We start from the raw sequence: 18,680 nt of genomic DNA on the forward strand, positions 1-18,680 counted from the left end.
AGCCTTTGGCTGTCCTCGTGCACCAACCCTGCTGTCCTCTTGCACCAAGTCCACTGCTGTCCTTTTCCGCCAGCCTTCTGCTGTCCTGGTGTTCCAAGACCCCTGCTGTCCTCGTGCACCAGCCACCTGCTTTCCTTGTGCACCAGCCTCCTGCTATCCTCGTGCACCAGCCGCTTGCTGCTCTCGTGCACCATCCTCCTGCTGTCTTCGTGCACCAACTCTCTGCTGTACTCTTGCACCAGCCCCCTTGCTGTCCTCGTGCACCAACCCCCTGCTTTTCTCGTGCACCAGCCACCTGCTGTCCTCGTGCACCAGCCCCCTGTTGTCCTCGTGCACCATATCCCTGCTTTCCTAGTGCACCAAGCCCCCTGCTCTCCTCGTGCACCAGCTCCCAGCTGTCCTCGTGCACCAGCTCCCAGCTGTCCTCGTGTACCATGCCCCTGCTGTCCTCGTACACCAGCCCTCTTGCTATCCTCGAGCACCATTCTCCTTGCTGTCCTCGTGCACCAGCCTCTGCTGTCCTGGTGCACAAGCCTTAGGCGTCCCTCGTGCATGAGCCCTCCTGTCCTCGTGCATGTAGTCCCCTGTTGTCCTGGTGCACCTGCCTCCTGGTGTCCTGGTGCACCAAGACCCCCTGCTGTCCTCGTGCACCAGCCGCCTGCTTTTCTCGTGAAGTAGCCACCTGCTGATCTCGTGCACCAGCCCCCTGCTGTCCTCGTTCACCAGCCACCTGCTGTCCTCGTGCACTAGCCCTTTGCTGTCCTCGTGCACCATCCCCCTTCTTTACCGTGCACCAAACCCCCTGCTGTTTCGTGAACCTACCCCCTGCTGTCCTCGTGCACAATCCCCCTCTTGTCCTCGTGCACCAGCTCCCAGCTGTCCTCGTGTACCAGCCCTCTGCTGTCCTCGTGCACCAGCCTCCTGCTGTCCTCATGCACCAACCTCCTGCTGTCCTGGTGCACCAACCCCCTGCTGTCCTCGTGTACCAGCCACCTTGCTGTCCTCGTGTACTACGTCCCCCTGTTGTCATCGTGCTCCTGTACCCTGTTGTCCGTGTGCACCAAGCCAACTGCTCTCCTCGTGCAGCAGCCCCTTGCTGTCCTCGTGCACCAGCCCCCCTGCTGTCCTCGTGTTCCAGCCTCTGCTGTCCTTGTGCACCAGGCTCCTCCTGTCTTTGTGCACCAGCCCCCTGCGGTCCTGGTGCACGAAGCCCCCTGCTTTCCTCGTGCACCAGCCCCTCTTGTCCTCGTGCCCCAATCTCCTGCTGTCCTCGTGCACCAAGCCCCCATTTCTGTCCTCGTGCACCATCCCCCTGCTGCCCTCGTTTACCAAGGCCAATGCAATCCTCGTGCACCAGTCCTCCTGCTGTCTTTGTGCATTATCCCCCTGCTTTCCTCGTGCACCAGCCCCCTGATGTCCTCGTGCACCAGGTCCCTACTGTCCTCGTGCACAAGCCCCCTGCTTTCCTCGTGCACAAGCCCTTGCTGTCCTTGTGAACCAATCCCCTGCTGTCCTCGTGCACCAAACCCGCTTGCTGTTCTCGTGCACCAATACCCCCTGCTGCCCTCGTGCACCATGCCCCCTGCAGTCCTCGTGCACCAGCTCCCCTGCTGCCCTCGTACACCAGCCTCTTGCTGTTCTCGAGCACCAGCCTCCTTCCTGTCCTCGTGTACGAGCCCCCCTGCTGTCCTCGTGAACCAATCCCCTGCTGTCCTCGTGCACCAAGCCCACTTCCTGTTCTCGTGCACCAGCCCCCTGCTGTCCTCGTGCACCATGCCCCCTGCTGTCCTCGTGCACCAGCCCCCTGCTGTCCTCGTGCACCAGCCCCCCTGCTGTCCTCGTGCACCATGCCCCCTGCTGTCCTCGTGCACCAGCCCCCTGCTGTCCTCGTGCACCAGCCCCCCTGCTGTCCTCGTGCACCAGCCCCCCTGCTGTCCTCGTGTTCCAGCCTCTGCTGTCCTTGTGCACCAGCCCCCTTGCTGTCCTCGTGTTCCAGCCTCTGCTGTCCTTGTGCACCAGCCCCCTTGCTGTCCTCGTGCACCAGCCCCCTGCTGATCTCGTGCACCAGCCCCTGCTGTCTTTGAGCACCAGCCCACTGCTGCCCTCGCGCACCAGCCCCCTGCGGTCCTCGTGCACGAGTCCCCTGCTGTCCTCGTACACCAACCCCCTGCTGTCATCGTGCACCAGCCCCCTTGCTGTCCTCGTGCACCAAGCCCCCGTGCTGTCCTGGTGCACAAGCCTTCGGCTGTCCTCGTGCACCAGCGTCCTGCTGTCATCGTGCACCAGCCCCCTTGCTGTCCTGATGCACCAAACCCCCTACTGTCCTCGTGCACCATCCCCCTGCTTTTCTCGTGTACCAGCCACCTGCTGTCCTCGTGCACCAGCCCCCTGTTGTCCTCGTGCACCATCACCCTGCTGTCCTAGTGCACCAAGCCCCCTGCTGTCCTCGTGCACCAACCCCCTGCAGTCATCGTGCATTAGCCCCCTTGTTGTCCTCGTGCACCAACCCCCTGCTGTCATCATGCACCAGCCCCCTTGCTGTCCTGGTGCACCAGCTCCCTGTTGTCCTCGTGCACCAGCCCCCCTGCTGTCCTTGTGCACCAGCGTCCTGCTGTCCTCGTGCACCAACCCCCTGCTGTCATCATGCACCAGCCCCCTGCTGTCCTCGTGCACCAGCCCCCTGCTGTCTTGGTGCACCAGCCCCCTGCTGTCCTTGTGCACCAGCCCCCTGCTGTCCTCGTGCACCAGCCCCCTGCTGTCCTTGTGCACCAACCCCCTGCTGTCCTTGTGCACCAGCCCCCTGCTGTCCTTGTGCACCAGCCCCCTGCTGTCTTGGTGCACCAGCCCCCTGCTGTCCTCGTGCACCAGCCCCCTGCTGTCCTCGTGCACCAACCCCCTGCTGTCCTCGTGCATCAGCCCCCTGCTGTCCCCGTGCACCAGCCCCCTGCTGTCCCCGTGCACCAGCCCCCTGCTGTCCCCGTGCACCAGCCCCCTGCTGTCCCCGTGCACCAGCCCCCTGCTGTCCCCGTGCACCAGCCCCCTGCTGTCCCCGTGCACCAGCCCCCTGCTGTCCCCGTGCATCAGCCCCCTGCTGTCCCCGTGCACCAGCCCCCTGCTGTCCCCGTGCACCAGCCCCCTGCTGTCCCCGTGCACCAGCCCCCTGCTGTCCCCGTGCACCAGCCCCCTGCTGTCCTCGTGCATCAGCCCCCTGCTGTCCCCGTGCACCAGCCCCCTGCTGTCCCCGTGCACCAGCCCCCTGCTGTCCCCGTGCACCAGCCCCCTGCTGTCCCCGTGCACCAGCCCCCTGCTGTCCTCGTGCATCAGCCCCCTGCTGTCCCCGTGCACCAGCCCCCTGCTGTCCCCGTGCACCAGCCCCCTGCTGTCCCCGTGCACCAGCCCCCTGCTCTCCCCGTGCACTTTCGCAATAGCTTTCCTAGGAAGCAAAATTTTCCGTCCACTTCCACCTCATGAAGGAGGGCGAAGCCTGAAACTGGGACTGGTAAAGCCTCGCTCGGGGACCCGTGTACAACCCATCCTCGACTCAAGTCCATTCCATCCAGCGGTCGACCCCACAGACGCATTCGTAAATGTTTACACGCTGTTCATTCAAAACGAGAATTTTATCAAATATAAATTAATATTATAATATATTAACATATTGTGCATAAATAGGCATAGGTTAGGTTAGGTGTTTAGGTTCTGTTGGCAATTATTTGTATTTGTAGTACGTGGGTGAGGCATTTACAGCGTTGGGGTTCGAACACAATTTGTTAGTGAAGCACTTGTTCCGGAAGTGATTGAACGTCAGCAGTTGTGAGTCGTGTGTAAACCGTGTTTCATTCATAATCAGCGGGTTTGGCGGGTGTATGGAATCATTTTTGGGTCTTTGTTTGGAGGACGGGCTGCCGTGTGGGAGGGTGAGGCCTCGCGAGGGGAACATCTAAGGCTGGAGTGACAACTTCAAAGACTCGTTCCTTGTCACAACTGGAGATAACATCACCACACGGAAGCTCACGTCTACCTCAAACCCTGTCAGAAATTAATATTAGCAACCATGAAATTTTGCCTGACTTCAAAGCTGTGCTTTAATGGGTTCGAAAGACCCGTTGACTCAAACTCCTTATGTAAGATTCTCCAAAATACTTAACATTCCTACCTGTACCAACTAAGGAAAATTTTGGGGATTGTTTATTAAGAAGACTTCAGTTGAGACAGTTAAACTGAACTTTGGTTTCACTGACCCGCGTAGTTAACTGTGGCAAGTTGGGCGAAGGTGAGCCACAGGTCGCTGAGACACTCCAGGACCTAGATTCAGGAAACTGTCTCCAGTATTTCTTCGTAAGTGGGTTTGCTACGAAGGTTCCTAAGTGCGCCCTAAGAAGATGCTTAGGTGCGATTCAATAAGGTATACTTAGGAAGAAAAATTGTTGGTTCACCTGCGTGCCGATAGAGGTCACTACTGTGTTTCGTTTGGCCAATCAGAGAGCAGCAACATTCTTCATATTGAAGATTTAGCGCTGGCTTATCGCAGCTCTACTGCCCCCTATTTACGTCGAATTTTCTTATAAAATTAGTATATTTCGAAGTAAAACAATGTTTTTTCAACTTCTACAGCCAGCACCGACATAGTAGTAAACAAATATGTTACATTTGTTGTTTACCTACGTAATTCTAAGAGATACTTTGTAGCTGTCCTTGTTGCTCGGAAGATGCGCTGACAATTATTGTATATATTTACTGAATTTACCCAAGGGCCACTAACTATCTAGTGACCTCGAAGAGGACAGAAAGCCGGCGGCTTGTTGAAGGGCCCGCCAATTGTCTTAATTATATTTTTTAGCTGGAATTTGGCATTTACGGCTTCAGCGGGTAGGCGGTTCCATGGGTTTATAGCCCTCTTGGTGGAAAAAAAACATCTGTTTTCAGTCCTACTTGAGAGAACATACTCTCCAACACTATATCTGTGATTGTCCTGTTATCAGTGACTTCATACCAAATGGTATGAGGTATTTTGAGCTCTGTAATTACTTCATACACTCAGGAATATTGGAAGATATTCTTGTGCTGCACCCAGATTTTGCCAGTGGAGGCTAATAGATCAGCATTAAGTATTTTGTTCTCTCCTAATTCCATGTATGACTGGCCATCCTGTGAGGTGAGCTTGTAGCTGGTTTTTGATCTACACTGTGTGGTCCTTTATACAGAATAGGGAAGCAGCACATTGCTTTGTATACCTAAACATGTTTAAAAATACATTGTTTGAGAGGAGTTTTGTAGAAACTGGTAAGAGTAATTATAATATAATGTTTCCATGATTCAGTGCTTACCTCTTGTGAAAATTGCTTAGAGTTGTTTAGTCAGAGTTGATTTGTTTTTTGTATTGAGGCTGGTATTTTCTAAATTGATTCCATGTACAGTATGTCTAACCATCCTGTGAGATGGGAGTATTAGATAAACTTATAGCTAGTTTTTTATCTACACTGTGTAATATTCCATATAGAATGGAGTAGCAGCACATTGCTGTGTATACCTAATCTTCTTAATAAAAAAAATCAGTAATAAAGATTTTAAATTATAGTTTGTATTATTACAAATACAGTACTGTATTATCCTTATTAAATCATGTTGACCATGGATCATTAAGATCTCATGTTGATATGTAATACAAGTCATATTTCTTTTGAACTGCTAATCCATGCTAATCATTCATTAAATTGTGCATTATGTCTCAATTTTTCACTTCCTTGGATATACTGTACAGTACAAAAAGATAGGAAAAAATAAACCAGTAATATTTCTTTCATTATATTTTTCATTTAAATAACTGCATCAATATTTTTACAGCTGACAGGATTTGTTTTCCCATACAGGTGCATTATTTGTTAAAAAAATTTGGTTTATTGTTACACACAATGGTGCTACATAGCCTTCCCAGCTTGGTGCCTTCTTTTAATACTTACTGATTAAAAAATAAATAATAAATACATTTTATTCAGGAAAAGTACATACAGTTGATTTACAAACATAATGTTGGATTTATAGGCAGAGCTAGTACATACAATACCTAAAGCCACTAATACTCTAGCATTTCGGGCAAGGTGTGGGGGAAAAAAAACAGACTAAAACTTAATAGTAATCGGGATTAGGTATAAATTGTGTTGAAAGAAGGAATAAAAAATACAAAAAGGGGGTTAACATAGCATAAATCAGCAATTGCACATGTTGGTGAACAGCGTTGTTTAAAAAATAGCAAGACATGGGTTGACATTTAGGAGGTAAGTTAGGTTACATGGAGTTAATTAGGCAGTACTTGGTTTAACTCTTAAACTGGTGGAGAGAGGTACAGCCGTTGACATGATTCGGGAGGTCATTCCACATTCTGGGTCCCTTGATTTGTAGAGCACTTCTAGTTTGGTTACACACAGCCAAATTGAGTAACAGGAAGAGGTCTTGGACACAAATTTGTTCCATGCTAAATGTAGAGGAATCAGCTGAGTATTCCTCAAATAAAATAAGTTGCCTCAGCTTATAAGGTAAATAAAATAAGCATTTCACAAATAAGTAGCTGCCTCACTGCTACATAGCCTTCCCGGCATGGTGCCTTCTTTTGATAATTACTTGTTCCACACCCAAATTGTATAACAGGAAGAGGTGTTGGACCCCTACTTCCCTCTCTCTTTTTTAATAATCTATATAGTCATAATTATAGCTTTAAGTATTCAATGAATAAAGTTTTTGACATTTTTACCCTTTTCCTTACCTAACATCATTTGTGCAGCATATTTTTATTTTATGTCTCACCCAGATTTAATTTAAAAATAAAACCAAACTAAATAAATTAGAAATGGGTATGTATAGCTAAGGTACACCCTTACTTCTAGGTGAACAGGGGCATTTGGTGATAGTAAATGATCCCATCAGGCAGGGCTCATCACCTTCTCTCATATTTCATGTTCACCAGTGTTTATTTACTTAATAACTACTGGTATAATATCTTGCTATTATAAAACTAATTCTATTATCATCAAACACATATTTACTTCAAGTTTCAAGCAGAGAATGCATATATAACTAACACGAAGGATTACTCTCCACTAGATTCACCAGCTATAATGTTTTGGTCATGTTCCAATATCATAAATCGATCCCAGTGTTATGTAGTAGAGAAAAAATGACTTATATCCAGTTTACGTAAAGCTACGAGTGGTCGAAACCACACTTAAATCCCGGAATGAACTTACGAAGATTTTTCCACTTAGGGTAGCTCTTTGAATACGGACGTAGCCGCCACGAAGGCGCTAAGAAGGAATTCGTTCTTAGCTAAGAGGAAAAACCTTCGTAAGTACCTTCCTGAATCCGGCCCCAGGGCTCAGCAAGACGTTCTGCCATACTCTGTATACCAAGTACTCTAGTACTGATAGACTGCAGAGTAACAAAACTGGCTTCCCAGTCTCGCTTCAAATATGGAATCAAATGACCCTTTCCAGAAGAACTCAAATCGAACAAATGCATAACATCACACGAGTTCAACAAGTACTGTAGTAGTGAAAACTAACATCACTTGAGTACAACAAGAGCAATATTTGTCTGTATGATAACATCAACAGAGTACAACAAGAACAATGTCTGTATGATAACATCAACAGAGTACAACAAGAACAATGTCTGTATGACAACATCAACAGAGAGCAATGTGTCTATGACAACATCGCTATGAAACAAAACACTTCGAGTCATCATATAGACAGCCTTGAGTGTCTCACAGTAAACAAGAGGAAGCGAGTACCGAGAGTGGTGGACTTGGTTTACAATGTTAAATAAATATTTTGAAAAGTGTTCGAATTGAACAAAAGCTACGTGGAACGTGTTGAACCGTCATCAGGTGCTGTTATTACTAAGTGGGTTGGGTTCTTACAAGCACTCCAGCCTCTTATTGCTCATTGTTTTGCACTCTCAGCACCGTCGTATCTGCGGGTAGTGACACAGACGCTGTCACATCAGACGATGATAATAACAAGTGAATGTGTGAAGAGCCTCTGGGGGGGGGGGGGCGTGGACCTCAAAACTCTGATTTTCGTAATACATTAATATTAAGAACAGTGGCTCAGTGTGAGTACTGGTGTCATATATGGAGCACTGGGTACTGCTGGTGTCATATATGGAGCACTGGGTACTGCTGGTGTAATATATGGAGCACTGGGTACTGCTGGTGTCATATATGGAGTGCTGGGTACTGCTGGTGTCATATATGGAGCACTGGGTACTGCTAGTAAAATATAAATGGAGTGCCGGGTACTGCTGGTGTCATATATGGAGCACTGGGTACTGCTGGTGTCATATATGGAGCACTGGGTACTGCTGGTGTCATATATGGAGTGCTGGGTACTGCTGGTGTCATATTTGGAGCACTGGGTACTGCTAGTAAAATATATATGGAGTGCCGGGTACTGCTGGTGTCATATATGGAGCACTGGGTACTGCTGGTGTCATATATGGAGTGCTGGGTACTGCTGGTGTAATATATGGAGCACTGGGTACTGCTGGTGTCATATATGGAGAGCTGGGTACTGCTGGTGTCATATATGGAGTGCTGGGTACTGCTGGTGTCATGTATGGAACACTGGGTACTGCTGGTGTCATATATAGAACACTGGGTACTGCTGGTGTCATATATGGAGCACTGGGTACTGCTGGTGTCATATATGGAGCACTGGGTACTGCTGGTGTCATATATAGAACACTGGGTACTGCTGGTGTCATATATAGAACACTGGGTACTGCTGGTGTCATATATAAAACACTGGGTACTGCTGGTGTCATATATAGAACACTGGGTACTGCTGGTGTCATATATAAAACACTGGGTACTGCTAGTAAAATATATATGGAGTGCTGGGTACTGCTGGTGTCATATATGGAGTGCTGGGTACTGCTGGTGTAATATATGGAGCACTGGGTACTGCTGGTGTCATATATAGAACACTGGGTACTGCTGGTGTCATATATAAAACACTGGGTACTGCTGGTGTCATATATAGAACACTGGGTACTGCTGATGTCATATATAGAACACTGGGTACTGCTGGTGTCATATATAAAACACTGGGTACTGCTGGTGTCATATATATATAACACTGGGTACTGCTGGTGTCATATATATATAACACTGGGTACTGCTGGTGAAATATATATGGAGTGCCGGGTACTGCTGGTGTCATATATGGAGCACTGGGTACTGCTGGTGTCATATATGGAACACTGGGTACTGCTGGGGTCATATATGGAACGCTGGGTACTGCTGGTGTCATATATGGAGTCTCATGACTCGTGACAAAAACATTTCATTCACTGTAAGCCTACTGACCATCCTGGAAAAGATGGAAGCAATATCGTTGGAGCGGAGGCTGTAGACATGGATGGGACTAAAGCAGAAATTCAGGACGTTCTGAACTCTGATCCAGTTCTCCCAGATAAAGCTGTACCTGGGCACGCGTTGCTTTGGCTCAGCAACGCTGGGCCACAATGTTGCTCATCCTCCCCACCATCCCCCATTTCCCTGTCGCCTTGTCCTCCCCACATTCTCTACTCCCGTCCCCTCGTTCTCCCCACCATTCCCCACTCTCTCGTCCGATGTATTCCCAAATGATCTGATGTTCCCATCAGAAAATTGGGAACATCAAATGATCTGATGTTCCCATCACTGAAATATAAGAAAAACAGTTAAACAAACGAAATTAAAAACAATGAAAAAATAAAAAAATAAACTATACTCACGAAATGAATGGTATGGTAAACAACACAGCTCAATTCCAATGCAATGTCACACAAAATAATTAAATCAAACTGAAAATAAATCGAAATCTATGAAAATTTAAATTATCAATAAAATTGGAAACATTGAAATGGAATCTTTACATATTTAGTATAGCGTGTGTTGCTCTTACATGCAACAGATGGCGCAGTTTTAAAAAAAAAAAAGCATGTTTTTACCTGTCACAGGTGTGGCATCTATACTTATACTCACGAAATGAACGGTATGGTAAACAACACAGCTCAATTCCAACGCAATGTCATACAAAATAATTCAATCAAAATAAAAATAAATCGAAATCTATGAAAATTCAATATGTCACTGCAATCGGAAACATTGAAATGGAATCGTAACACATTCAGTATAGCATATATTGTTATTACGTGCAAAAGATGGCGCTGTTTTTCAAAAAAGCATGTTTTTACCTGTCACAGTTGTGGCATCTATATAGTAGGTATATAAAAACATGTGCATATTCGAATAAAACATTGAGTGAAAATTTCAAAGCCATCGGTGAAGAAATTTCGGAGATTTCAGTGTGTGTTGCTCTTACGTCCAACAGATGGTGCTATTTTTCAAAAAAAGTTTTCACTTTTTAATTCAAAGCAATCGGTATAGAGGTGTCGAAGATTTCCCTCACATGAAAAAACAGTTAAAAAAAAACACATGTAATTTTCCCGGCAGAAACGTGACATCTATATAGTATGTATATAAAAACCTGCTCGGATGCGACTGGAACGTTGTGTGAAAATTTCAAACCAATTAGTGAAGAACTTTCGAAGATTAGCGATTTTGAACAAACGAACATATACATTTTTATTTATATAGACACGGATGCAACGGTTGAGGAATTCACAGAACAAATAAACAGAATACAGACAGAATAGCCTCGACAATCTGGCATACTCATTACCTGATATTATGGAAGTTGTAGTTAAGGACCTGGTGACTCTAGTGGGAGCCCTGAGGACAGAGTTGGACTTTCTGCGGGAGGAGGTGCGTCAGCTTAAAGAACAACGAGAAGTAACGAAGGAGGAGACCAGCAGTAAAGGGACCTCGTCTTGGAGAGTTGTGAAAGACAGGGGCCTTAAGAAGACTTTGATAAAGCCGCCTTCAAACGCCATAGCAACCTCTAATTCATTTGACGTTTTGGAGGACGAGTGCTGTGGAGAGACTGTGGATCGCGCAAAAGGGAAAGCAACGAAGAGAAAGGAAGCGCAGGCCCCTCAGAGGGTAAAGGAAGTACCTAAGCAAACATTAGTTGTGGGAGATTCCCAGATAAGGTATTTGGATAGAACGTTTTGTGCTAGAGATAGGGGGAACAGGTTAAGGGTTTGCTATCCCGGAGCTGGCATTGGTGATATTATAAACAACATGAATGATATTATGGCTGGTAATGGGAACAATCCCATTATTTGCATTAGCGTGGGAGGAAATGATGTTGGTCGAGTTAGGAGTGAGGAACTGATTCAGAGGTATAAAACAGCCATAGAGTTAGTTAGGAGCAAGGGAGGAATCCCGATCATATGTGGCATTCTTCCAAGAAAGGGAGTGGGAAATGAATGGATATCGAGGGCACTTGGTGTCAATTGCCGGCTGGAAAGATATTGCAAATCAAATGCAATATCTTTCATAGACAACTGGGAACACTTCTATGGAAGAAATGAAATGTATGCTCGTGATGGGGTGCATCTATCGAGAGCTGGGGTTGTTGCTGTTGCGAACTCGTTAGAAGAAGTGGTTAGAGGTGTTTGTTTGGGTTTAAACTGTTAGTAGATAGAGGTATGGGAATTGATTTGGAGGAAGGAGGTAATAAAAGTATGTGTTTGTGGGAGAAAGGAATTGGCAAAACGACCAGGGAAAGAGAAGGTCCGCAAAATAACAATTCACTTAGGGTATATTACACTAACAGTAGAAGTCTAAGAAATAAAATTAACGAATTAAATGCTCTTGTCTGCTCAGAAAAAATAGATATTATTGCACTTACCGAAACGTGGATGAATGTAGAAAATAGAGAACTATTAGCTGAATATCAAATATATGGATTTAAACTATTTCACACAGATAGATATATTAGACGAGGAGGTGGAGTAGCCATATATGTTAGGGACAATTTGAAATGTAGTCTCAAAGAGGGAATCAAAACAGAGCCACACACAGAAACTATTTGGATTGAATTAAACGAAAAAGCTAATAATATTATAATAGGAGTAATATATAGGCCACCAAATTTAGACAGAATGGAAGCAAAGCATCTATGGGATGAAATATCTAGAGCATCTAGATCTAACAGTATTTATGTCATGGGTGACTTTAATTTTAGCGGAATAAACTGGTTGAACAAAACAGGGAATAGTGAAGCAGAAGATTTTCTAGAATTAATTGACGATTGCTTTCTTACGCAACACATTAAGGAACCAACACGGGAAAATAATATTTTAGATTTAGTGTTAACTAACAGGGAAACGCAAATTAATGACATCGAAATAGGGAGTGAGCTAGGGAGCAGTGATCACAAAGAAATCAGATTTAGCATAGAATGGAATAGACCAGTAGGAGAAAATTCTGTTAAAGTGCCAGATTTTCGAAAAGCTGATTTTAATAGCCTAAGAAATTTTTTGGGTCAAATTGATTGGAAAGTCTTGGGTATGGGGTGTGGGCCGGTCTTGGAGCGAGACATGAACCCAGCGATAGGTGACTTAAATGGGGATTTCGATGTGGATTCAATATATAACTTATTTAAGAATATTCTAAACAAAGCACAGGAACGTAGTATACCATACAAATTGAATAGATCGAATACTAATGACCCAAAGTGGATAACAAAGAATTTGAAGAACCTTATAGGTAAAAAGAGAGCTTGGTACAAAAGGATTAAAAATGGGGAGGTCACTTTAGAACAGGAATTCGTACAACTGGTTAGAAATGTTAAAAAAGAGATAAGGAAAGCAAAAAGAAACTATGAAGTTCGCATAGCAGGGCAAGCAAAGACAAATCCTAAAGGGTTTTTTCAGTTATATCGTACTAAGACTAGGGAAAGGATAGGTCCATTAAAAACTGAGACAGGTCAAATAACAGATAGTGATGAAGAGATGAGTAGTATTTTTAATAAATATTTTGTATCTGTATTTACTAAAGAGGAACTTAACAATATGCCTTCAGCCGAACAAGTCTATGTGGGTGGGGACGAGGACAGGTTGACGAGTTTAACAGTTACCAGGGAGGATGTTCTTAAACAAATAGTAAAACTCAAACCAAACAAATCCCCAGGGCCGGATGAAGTGTTTGCCAGGGTGCTTAAAGAATGCAAAGAGGAGCTTTGTGACCCACTGTCAACCATATTTAATAAATCAATAGAGTCAGGCAGAGTGCCGGAGTTTTGGAAAGTTGCTAATGTGATACCAGTTTTTAAGAAAGGAGATAGATCACTTGCGTCTAACTATCGACCAATTAGCCTAACGTCTATTGTGGGAAAGTTACTCGAATCTATAATAGCAAATAAAATTCGTCTTCATCTTGAAAAACATAAATTAATAATTGAGTCGCAACATGGTTTTATAAATGGCCGTTCATGTTTAACAAATTTGTTATCTTTTTATTCTAGCATTGTTGAGGCAGTTGATAGTGGTAAGGATTGCGATGTTGTATACCTTGACTTTAGCAAAGCTTTTGATACAGTGCCACATGAAAGACTGATTAAAAAGATAGAGTCTCATGGTATTGGGGGTGCTATATTAAGCTGGATTAGGGCATGGCTATACCAAAGGAAACAGAGAGTTAGTATAAATGGAATCAAGTCAGAGTGGGAAAATGTTGTAAGTGGAGTGCCTCAAGGCTCTGTCCTGGGACCTCTGTTGTTTATAATATATATAAATGATTTAGATTCAGGTTTGAGTAGCAACATTTGCAAATTTGCCGATGATACGAAAATCGGTAGGGAAATTAATTCGGAGGAGGACTCACTATCACTTCAAGTTGATCTAGATAGGGTTTTGAAATGGTCAAAGGATTGGCAGATGCAGTTTAATGCTGATAAATGTAAAGTTCTGAGGTTAGGTAATGATGATAGAGTTACAAGATACGAGCTAGATGGTGTTGTGATTGCGAAGTCGGATTGCGAAAGGGATCTGGGAGTTATGATTAGTAAGAATTTAAAACAAAAGGATCAATGCATAAATGTTCGTAATAAGGCAAATCGGACACTTGGATTTATTAATCGCAGCGTTAGTAACAAGACACCTGGTGTGGTTCTCAAGCTATATCTTGCTCTAGTTAGGCCCCATTTAGATTATGCAGTTCAGTTTTGGTCGCCATATTATAGAATGGATATAAATTCACTTGAACGTGTCCAGCGTAGGATGACTAAGTTAATTCCCCAAATTAGAAATCTTTCATATGAAGAAAGATTAACAAAGCTTAAGTTGCATTCACTGGAAAGGCGAAGAGTTAGGGGTGACATGATAGAGGTTTACAAGTGGATGAATGGACATAACCGGGGAGATATTAATAAGGTATTAAAAGTATCAACACAGGACAGAACACGAAACAATGGGTATAAATTGGATAAGTTTAGATTTAGGAAAGACTTGGGTAAATACTGGTTCAGTAACAGGGTTGTTGATTTGTGGAACCAATTGCCGCGTAACATTGTGGAGGTGGGGTCCCTCGATTGTTTCAAGCACGGGTTGGACAAGTATATGAGTGGGATTGGGTGGTTATAGAATAGGAGCTGCCTCGCATGGGCCAATAGGCCTTCTGCAGTTACCTTTGTTCTTATGTTCTTATGTTCTTATATTATCTTCCTATCAAACTTCAAAGTGCCTACTCTAAGATGGAGAATAGCAAACAATAATATTATATCAGGATATTTATCTGTAAATAACCAACCATAGCTCATAAAACTACTTAGATTCTGTGAAAAAATGTCCACTCAACCAGCAGATAATGGAGACAACTAGTAACGAAAATATTCTTGATCTTATCATGGGACATTAGATCAATCAGGGACATTACAATTACAGATACGACATACTCAGATCTCAAGCTCATTGAAGTGCAGACTAGCATCAATGCTCGTCTCTGCAGGGATCTGTACACCAGCTGATTGACAGTTGAAAGCCGGTACCAAAGAGCCGAAGCTCAACCCCTGCAAGCACAACTAGGTGAGTACCCTTAATAGGCCTAAAAAATGATCAAGCGAGGGGGATTATTCAATAAATTAAATTTAAATGATAAAAGGAGACTGGGAAAAATAAACAGGAATCTTACAAACATCCAATGAGAAACTGTTCTATGTAGTACAAATCCCACACAAGGAATAGAACAAGTGACTTCCAAAGCATATAAAGTCTGTCTGAATCATGTTCCTTTGCGGAATACCAGAAATAGGACCAACGTTGGAAGAGAACGCAGACGGCACTACAAAAGAAGGAAAAAAAACGGAAATGCTGAAGCAGACACGATTATCCCTATAAAGAAGGAATAATTTAAACACGGGATTAAAGAAATAGAGCAGAGACTGAAGCAATCATATCAGATTGAAGAATTGCAACTAGAACAGAAAAGTAATATAAGAAATAAAGAAAACCCCAGAATATTTCTTCACACATGCGAAATCAAAATCAAGAGCCACTGTCAGTATTGGACCTATTCGTACAAGGTTCAGGCACAGAGGATGACAAAGAAATTAGTGAAATCCTAAAAAAGCAGTTTGAGGACAAGTTTAGTACTCCAATAAACAGCATGAAAATGAAAGATCCGAACAACTTTTTTATGCATAACATCTAAACTCCTGAAAATGTAAATGATATCAACACATACGCTACAGGCTTTGAAAGAGAAATTGACAACATGCTCATGCAATAAGCCCCAGGTCCAAACTCAAGGAATTCAATATTCATAAATAAATGCAAAGCGCCAGTAGTAGTGTTATAGAGTTCAGCCCTGTATTCCCATATTCCTGTATATAAGAGTCATAATTTCCCATCTTTAAATAACTAGAAGACGTTTTGGTTGATTTTATGACACTTGACAGGAAGCATGATGATACAATTAGAATAAATATTCATTTTGGTTAATTGGGATGAGGCTATCAGGCGTTTGATAAATATGATAAAAAAATCATATGATAAATATGATCCATGATAAATATGGTGGTGCAAACCGAGAGAGAGACGATAGCTTTCCCGCCCGAGGGCGAGGCCCCCAGTGCATTCTGGGCACAGCACAAGCTGTGGTATGATTGGTCGGCAGCGGGGGCTTGACCAGGTGGACAAATTTCATCGTGGCCCGGGCGTGACGATGCATGACAACAGGCGCCCCTGCAGGGAAGCGGGAGACCTGAGTTACGTGCTACCAGGTGTCGGGCTGAGCGGAAGTGTGCTCGAGAGATTACCAGCCAGGAAGAGGTATAGGCCTCCAGGGGGGTAGAATTCGAGCAGCTTACGTGTACCAACGATGTGGATGACCTCTCGACTCCTGAGGGACAGGAAAAGCTGGACTGATGTATTCACCTAGTTTTACTCACATAGTTGTTCTTGTGGGGGTTAAGCTCTAGATCTTCGGGCATGCCTCTCAACTGTCAATCATTCACCTGATATTTTTTTGCTACAAGCACACCCAGGAAGCAGCCCGTTGCAGCTGTCTGACTCCCAGGTACCTATTTACTGCTAGGTGAACAGATGCAAGAAACTGCCCATTTGATACAGGTGCGCCACGAAGGGTCTACAGGTGTGCCACGAAGGGTCTACAAGTGTGCCGCGAAGGGTTTACAGGTGTGCCACGAAGGGTCTACAGGTGTGCCACGAAGGGTCTACAGGTGCGCCGTGAAGGGTCTACATGTGTGCTACGAAAGGTCTACTGGTGTGCCACGAAGGGTCTACAGGTGTGCCGTGAAGGGTCCACAGGTGTGCCCTGAAGGGTCCACAGGTGTGCCCTGAAGGGTCCACAGGTGTGCCCTGAAGGGTCCACAGGTGTGCCCTGAAGGGTCCACAGGTGTGCCATGAAGGGTCCACAGGTGTGCCCTGAAGGGTCCACAGGTGTGCCACGAAGGGTCTACAGGTGTGCCGTGAAGGGTCCACAGGTGTGCCACGAAGGGTCTACAGGTGTGCCGCGAAGGGTCCACAGGTGTGCCAAGAAGGGTCCACAGGTGTGCCAAGAAGGGTCTACAGGTGTGCCAAGAAGGGTCTACAAGTGTGCCGCGAAGGGTCCACAGGTGTGCCAAGAAGGGTCCACAGGTGTGCCAAGAAGGGTCTACAGGTGTGCCAAGAAGGGTCTACAGGTGTGCCACGAAGGGTCCACAGGTGTGCCAAGAAGGGTCTACAGGTGTGCCACGAAGGGTCCACAGGTGTGCCAAGAAGGATCTACAGGTTTGCCACGAAGGGTCTACAGGTGTGCCACGAAGGGTTCACAGGTGTGCCAAGAAGGGTCTACAGGTGCGAGACTGATGGAGTGCCAAGACTGAGGGAGTCTCAAGACAGATGGAGTTCCAAGACTGATGGAGTTCCAAGACTGATGGAGTGGCAAGACTGATGGAGTCTCAAGACTGATGTAGTCTCAAGACTGGTGGAGTTCCAAGACTGATGGAGTGGCAAGACTGATGGAGTGCCAAGACTGATGGAGTCTCAAGACTGATTGAGTTCCAAGACTGATGGAGTTGCAAGACTGATGAAGTTCCAAGACTGGAGGGAGTAACGAGACTGATGGAGTGACGAGACTGATGGAGTGCCATGACTGAGGGAGTGCCAAGACTGATGGAGTGACGAGACTGATGGAGTGCCAAGACTGATGGAGTGCCAAGACTGATGTAGTCCCAAGACTGATGGAGTGACGAGACTGATGGAGTACCAAGACTGATGGAGTGCCAAGACTGATGGAGTGCCAATACTGATGGAGAGCCAAGACTGATGGAGTGCCAAGTCTGATGTAGTCCCAAGACTGATGGAGTGACGAGACTGATGGAGTACCAAGACTGATGTAGTATCAAGACTGATGGAGTGCCAAGACTGATGGAGTTCCAAGACTGATGGAGTGCCGAGACTGATGGAGTGCCAAGACTGATGGAGTACTGAGACTGATGGAGTGCTGAGACTGATGGAGTGCCAAGACTGATGGAGTGCTGAGACTGATGGAGTGCCAAGACTGATGGAGTGCCAAGACTGATGGAGTGCTGAGACTGATGGAGTGCCAAGACTGATGGAGTGCCGAGACTGATGGAGTGCCAAGACTGATGGAGTACTGAGACTGATGGAGTGCTGAGACTGATGGAGTGCCAAGACTGATGGAGTGCTGAGACTGATGGAGTGCCGAGACTGATTGAGTGCAAAGACTGATGAAGTGCCAAGACTGATGGAGTACCAAGACTGATGGAGTGCCAAGACTGATGGAGTACCAAGACTGATGGAGTGCCAAGACTGATGGAGTGCCAAAACTGATGAAGTGCCAAGACTGATGGAGTGCCAAGACTGATGGAGTGCCAAAACTGATGAAGTGCCAAGACTGATGGAGTGCCAAGACTGATGGAGTACAAAGACGGATGGAGTGCCAAGAATGATGGAGTGCCAAGACTGATTGAGTGCCAAGACTGAGAAAGTGCTAAGACTGCTGGAGTGCCAAGACTGATGAAGTGCCAAGACTGATGGAGTGCCAAGACTGATGAAGTGCCAAGACTGTTGGAGTGCTAATTTGACTGATGGAGTGCCAAGACTGATGGAGTGCCAAGACTGATGGAGTGCCGAGACTGATAGAGTGTCAAGGCTGATGGAGTGCCGAGACTGATGGAGTGACAAGGCTGATGGAGTGCCAAGACTGATGGAGTGTCAAGGCTGATGGAGTGCCGAGACTGATGGAGTGACAAGGCTGATGGAGTGCC

At 45.6% G+C, this 18,680-nt stretch overlaps 1 protein-coding gene across 1 annotated transcript in view; it reads right to left on the reverse strand.

Annotated features, from left to right (window-relative positions):
- Nucleotides 1-18,680, reverse strand: part of LOC123759722 (alpha-1,6-mannosyl-glycoprotein 2-beta-N-acetylglucosaminyltransferase) — a 318,171-nt gene that overhangs the window by 248,244 nt on the left and 51,247 nt on the right. The window lies entirely within an intron of this gene.

The sequence above is a fragment of the Procambarus clarkii genome, chromosome 8 (genome assembly GCF_040958095.1).
Source record: "Procambarus clarkii isolate CNS0578487 chromosome 8, FALCON_Pclarkii_2.0, whole genome shotgun sequence".
Taxonomy (NCBI): Eukaryota; Metazoa; Arthropoda; class Malacostraca; order Decapoda; family Cambaridae; genus Procambarus; species Procambarus clarkii.